Source organism: Octopus bimaculoides, chromosome 13 (genome assembly GCF_046866305.1).
Source record: "Octopus bimaculoides isolate indiv1 chromosome 13, ASM4686630v1, whole genome shotgun sequence".
Taxonomy (NCBI): Eukaryota; Metazoa; Mollusca; class Cephalopoda; order Octopoda; family Octopodidae; genus Octopus; species Octopus bimaculoides.
The window spans coordinates 26,442,299-26,448,916 of NC_142940.1; positions in this window are offsets into that span (position 1 = coordinate 26,442,299).

Genomic DNA, 6,618 nt, shown 5'->3' on the forward strand with positions numbered 1-6,618 from the left:
GACAGCTGCTTTGGCAACGATGACGCATGGATGGTGCTCTTAGCGCACCATTGGTACAGGTGCGATCACGCTTTCACTTGCCCCAACATGTCTTCGCAAGCCAAGTTTAGTGTCCAATGAAGGAGATGTTGGTATGGGTGCCAGTCGTAGAATTTAGTTCAATTTCGATTTCACTTGCCTCAACAGGTCTTCGCAAGCAGAGTTTAGTGTCCAATGAAGGAAAGGTATGCATAAGTGGGCTGCGTACACCCCTGGCAGAGGCCTTGGGTTATGGACTCACTTGGCTTACCGAGTCTTCTCAAGCACAGCATATTTCCAAAGGTCTCGGTCACGAGTCATTGCCTCGGTGAGGCCTAATGTTCTAAGGTCATGTTTCACCACCTCCCAGGTCATCCTGGGTCTACCTCTTCCACAGGTTCCCTCAACCACTAGGCTGTGGCACTTTTTCACACAGCTATCCTCATCCATTCTCACCAAGTGACCATACCAGCGCAAACGTCTTTCTTGCACACCACAACTGATGCTTCTTAGGTCCAACTTTTCTCTCAAGGTACTTACACTCTGTCGAGTATGCACACTGACATTACACATCCATCAGTGCATACTGGCTTCATTCCTTGTGAGTTTAGGCATGTCCTCAGCAGTCATGTCCCATGTTTCAGTGCCATGTAGCATGGCTGTTCATACACATGCGTCATACAGTCTGCCTTTTACTCTGAGTGAGAGGCCTTTTGTCACCAGCCGAGGTAAGAGCTCTCTGAAGAATAGCTCTCAGGCTATTCTTATTCTAGCAGCTACACTTTCAGCGCACCCTCCCCCACTACTAACTTGGTCACCCAGATAGCAGAAGCTATCAACAACGTCTAGTTTTTCTTCCTGGAATGTGGCAGAAGTTGTTTTCTGTACATTTTCAGTGTTTATTGCTCCTGGACACCTGCCACACACAAATCTAACTTCCTAGTTAACCTTCCTTTGATATTGCTGCACCTCTTGTGTGTCCATAGCTTGCACTGGGTACATCTTATAGAGTTTCTACCTACGCCTTTTCTACAGATCGAGCAGGGCTATCTACCTGAAGGGGTTTGTGTTTTGTCTACCTTCCTACTTATTAGGACTTTGGTTTTAGCTATGTTGATTCTAAAGCCCTTCGATTCTAGTCCTTGCTTCCACACCTGAAACTTCTCCTCTAGTTCTGATAGTGACTCAGCAATTAGCGCATGGTCATCAGCATAAAGGAGCTCCCAGGGGCATCCTGTCTTGAATTCCTGTGTTATAGCCTGGAGGACTATGATAAATAGGAGTGGGGATGAGGACTGAACCTTGGTGGACCCCTACCTCTACCCGGAATTCTTCACTGTATTCGTTACCATATATATATATATATATATATATATATATATATATATATAGGCGTAGGAGTGACTGTGTGGTAAGTAGCTTACTTACCAACCACATGGTTCCGGGTTCAGTCCCACTGCGTAGCACCTTAGGCAAGTGTCTTCTACTATAGCCTTAGGCCGACCAAAGCCTTGTGAGTGGATTTGGTAGATGGAAACTGAAAAAAGCCCGTCGTATATATATATATATGTATATGTATGTGTGTGTATATGTTTGTGTGTGTGTATATGTTTGTGTGTCTGTGTTTGCCCCCCCCCCCCCAACATCGCTTGACAACCAATGCTGGTGTGTTTACATCCCTGTAAACTAGCGGTTCAGCAAAAGAGGCCGATAGAATAAGTACTAAGCTTACAAAGAGTAAGTCCTGGGGTCAATTCACTCAACAAAAGGCGGTGCTCCAGAATGGCCACAGTCAAATGACTGAAACAAGTAAAAGAGATATGTGTGTGTGTGTGTTTGTGTGTGTATATATATATATATATATATATATATATATATATATATATATATATATCGTTGCTATTATGTCGAAGACATATGTCCAAATTTGGCCTAATGCATTTTTTTCAATATTTATTTTTACTTGCAATAGCCAGTTCTTTTGGTCAAACTATCATATCTCCAGCAGCTTCAGATACCAAGATATGAAAATTTGTCAAAGTGTTGTGCAACAGTTTTGCTATGGAATGGTGAAATTATTTTTTCATTTTCTGAAAAAGCAATGTTTTTGACTTACAGCACTTTTGCATAATAGCTACGATATATATATATATATATGAGAGCCCTGCAAAATATGGATATAGAGGTCTTCAAAACAAAACTCGACGCTTTCATCTCCATGATACCAGATGAACCAATGGCTCGAAATGAGACACAATTTAGGGCAGTGATGTCAAATTCTCTTATACACCAGATGTGCCATCAAAACTCTTGATTGGACTATATCAGGTGGAGGAGAAGAGCCATGCAAGGAACGTGAAGAGAGCAAAGCATAAAGACGGAAAATCACGGTGGTGCTCCAGCATGACCGCAGCCACTTGGCTGAAACCCATAAATAAATATATAAATAAATAAATACACACACACATATATATATATATATATATATATATATATATATATATATATATATATATATGATTGACCGTTGACTGGACACTATTCAATTTTTTTCTCCGTGTTTTTCTCCTTGTCTCCGTATTCTTTCTGTTGAAGAGCGTAGTTCAAAACATCAAAGACTTTCCGTATTCCCGAGCGTCATACTAATACATCCTTTTGTTATTTACACCACCTGTCCTCGTCTGTTGTTGTTTTTACGTATATTCTCCCATATATATATATATATATATATATATATATATATATATATATGAGGCAAGTGAAATTGAAATCGAGTTAAATTGGACACTAAACTCCACTTGCGAAGACCTGTTGAGGCAAGTGAAATCAAAATCGAGTTAAATTTGATGACTGGCACCCGTGCCAACGCCGTCTCCTTCATTGGACACGAAACTCAGCTTGCGAAGACTTATTGGGGCAAGCAAAATCGAAATCGTGATGGCACCTGTGCCCAGCGTCCCCTTTCTGGCACTTGTGCCCGCAGCATGTGTATGGACCTTCGAGTGGGATCATTGCCGGTGCCCCTGGACTGGCTCTTGTGCGGGTGGCACATAAAATGCACCATTTTGAGAGTGGCCGTTGCCAGTACCGCCTGACTGGCCTTCGTGCGGGTGACACGTAAAAGCACCCACTACACACTCTGAGTGGTTGGCGTTAGGAAGGGCATCCAGCTGTAGAAATCAGATTGGAGCCTGGTGTAGCCATCTGGTTTCATCAGTCCTCAGTCAAATCGTCCAACCCATGCTAGCATGGAAAGCGGACGTTAAACGATGATGATGATGATGATGATATACATATACATATAAATATATATATACATATAAATATATATATATATATATATATATATATATACATATAAATATATATATATATATATATATATATATATATACATATATAAAACATATATATACATATATCACACATCCTACCCCAACAAAGCAATCTACATCTCTACATCTCTTCTCTTCCTCACATTTCTTCCTTCATGCACAATACCTACCTTTCACTCCCCAATCCTATCCTCATGGCCCTGTTTCTCAGTATTGTTGCTATCTAGTAGCTCCCCCCCACACACACACACAATGCTCTATGTATACCCAGGTTTTCACTACTCACTTCCCCTCAGTACTCTCTAATCACGCTTCATTGGCAATATCCTGCCACTTATATTATGACCTTCAAACCTCAAGGGTATGCTCTGGCACTTGCCATCATCCATATCTCTCTCTGCCTTTACTTGACCATCCCATTTATATTCTGATCCCCGTCTCTTGTGAGTATGCCTGGCACTTCGCCACCATCTCTCTTCTACTGTCTCCCACTACCTCTCTCTCTCCTTCTTCACTTCCCTCAGGTTGGATAACCACATATCTCCTTTACAGCAGCACACCTCTTTCTGTCTTCATTCCTGATCTCTCCCTCCCTCTTTCTCTTTCTCTCTCTCTCCCTCTTTCTCTTTCTCCCCCTCTCTCTCTCTCTTTATCCCCCTCTCTCTCTCTCTCTTTCTCTCTCTCTCTCTTTCTCTCACTCTTTCTCTCTCTCTTTCTCTCTCTCTCTCTCACTCTCTCTCTCTGCAGCAAGACACCTATAACCTTTCATCATCCGACACAAGATCACCTCCTCCAATGCCCCCTCCCATCTCAAAAGATTTTTTGCCTTGCAAGTTACTTGGTGACCCTGTCAGTGCAGGTGCCACTTAAAAAGCATCCAGTCTATGCTATAAAATGGTTGGTGTTTGAAAGAGCATCCAGCTGTAAAAATCTTGCTAAAACTGACCTCGCCTGTGCTTGTGCCACATAAAAAGCACTAGGTCCACTCTGCTCAGTGGTTGGTGTTAGAATGGGTACCCAGCTGTAAAAATTCTACCAAAACAGTCACAGAAGTCTGGTGCAGGCTTCTGCCTGGCTGGTTCCTGTCAAACCGTCCCACCCTTGCCAGCATGGAAGGTAGACATTAAACAATGAGGAAGATGATGATGATAGTTAAGGAAGATTCAGCTAAAAACCTTGTAGAATGCTATGCAAAGTTTGTCCACAGTTATTGGCAACCTGATGGCATCATACAGTGGAAATACTCCTGCTACTGGATATACATCAGGAATTCCATAGTATCCATAGACTTTATATAAATAAACAAATAAAATAAAATGAAATTAATGACATTCTTTATTTTAAAATCACTACAATCGTTTCAACACACTCCTACATCTATTGTACATAGGTGAGATGTTGAGTGATCATTATCTTACATCCGAGGTGTAGAATGCACCGCCTCAGGAGGTTGCTTAAATAAGTTCCTCAGTAGACACTCTTGCCATTTCAATTAGTTTGATAAGAAACCAGAATTTTGTAGTATTTTTTTATTCACTTAGTTTTACATGTTTACACTTTTATCGCCTTCAAAGTATTCTCCGTTTGAAGCAATGCATCGATCCATGTGCATTTTCCACAGTGCAAAGCAGTGCTGGAACTCTTGCAAAGTGATGCTTTTTAATGTCTCCATCATTTTCCTCTTCACCTCTTCCACATCTGCAAATTCCATAGCACCAGCTTTCGTCACCGGTGATGACCTTCGAAAAAAGGTCCGGATCAACTTCCAATTGTTCTTTCAGTTTATGATATGCACTCAGTCATAACTGCTTTTGATCTTCCGTGAGCAAGAGAGGCACAAATTTTGCTGCAACTTTTTTCATTCACAATTACTCACTCAAAATTCATTGGCAGGAACTCCAGGACACATCAGTCATATCAACAAGTCTATCAATAGTTCAGTGATGGTCCTCCAAAATGAGTTCATGAGTTTTCATGTTTTCATTCATTTGGGAGGTTGATGGTTGTCCTGAACAAGGTTGGTCTTCAAGCAACAAGTGACCATTCCTAAAGCGTGGAAAACATTTGTAAACTAGTGTTTTGCTCATGGTAGCATCCTTATAAGTTGTTTGAAGAATGACAACTATTTTGGTCGCTGTTTTCCTCAGCAGAAAACAGAATTTCATGGAAGCATGTTGTTCCTTCGCTTCAGCCATCAACGAACAGAGGAGAAGCACAGCAAAGTAAAGATGCACTATGTGGAAGTATGACTTCACCCAATGATGCCGATCAGCAGACTGATGCCTGAGGGTCACATCAAGTGGTTTCTAGTGGTGAAAGCCTGAACTACAACAAGGTTGTCCCACAGAGAATATTTCCGGTTACTTTTCAGTCCTTCCTTGTATACCTAGAACAATGTGTAATTTCTAGTAGTTTACAGACAAAATTAAAACCATAGGTATAGTGACAGACAAAATACAATTACAACCAATATACAAAATACAGATATAAAATATAGACAGAAGAAAAGAAATGGGTCTCTTAATAGTGAAATTTTAAGAAAGTAAGTGTTAAACAGACTAAATAATAAAATAAAGAATGAAATAAAAAAAATGTTTAGAGATAATACAGTGACAAGTAGGTTAAGGCTGACCATTCCAGTACATATCAATGGTTTTTTTGTCTCTTTTAAGGATCCACATTACCTTCCTTCTCCTGCAACAGATTAGAACAGAGTTTTTATTTAGAATTAATTTATTACTTTTTTACTCTTTTATTTATTTCAGTCATCTGATTGTGACCATTCTGGAGCACTGCCTTTGGTTGAATTAATTGACCCAAGGACTTATTCTTAGTAAGCTTAGTTCTATTGGCCTCTTTTGCTGAACTGCTAAGTTACCGGGATGTAAGCACACCAACATTAGTTTTTAAGTGATGGTAGGGGCACAAACACAGACACACAAACATAAACACATGCCCATATATATATATATATATATATATATATATATATATATATATATATATACAACAGGCTTCTTTCAGTTTTCCTCTACCAAATCCACTCATAAGGCCTTGGTTGGCCTGAGGCTATAGTCGAAGACACTTGCCGAAGGTGCCACATGAAGCCAGAACCATGTGGCTGGAAAGTAAGCTTCTTACTACACAGCCACACTTGCGCCTATAGTTTTAATATGCTTCTTTGAAATGAAAAGGAAAAGATAAGTTAGTAGGCATCCTTACCCTTCCTGCATACACATTGTCCCATGTAATTACCTGCAAGGTC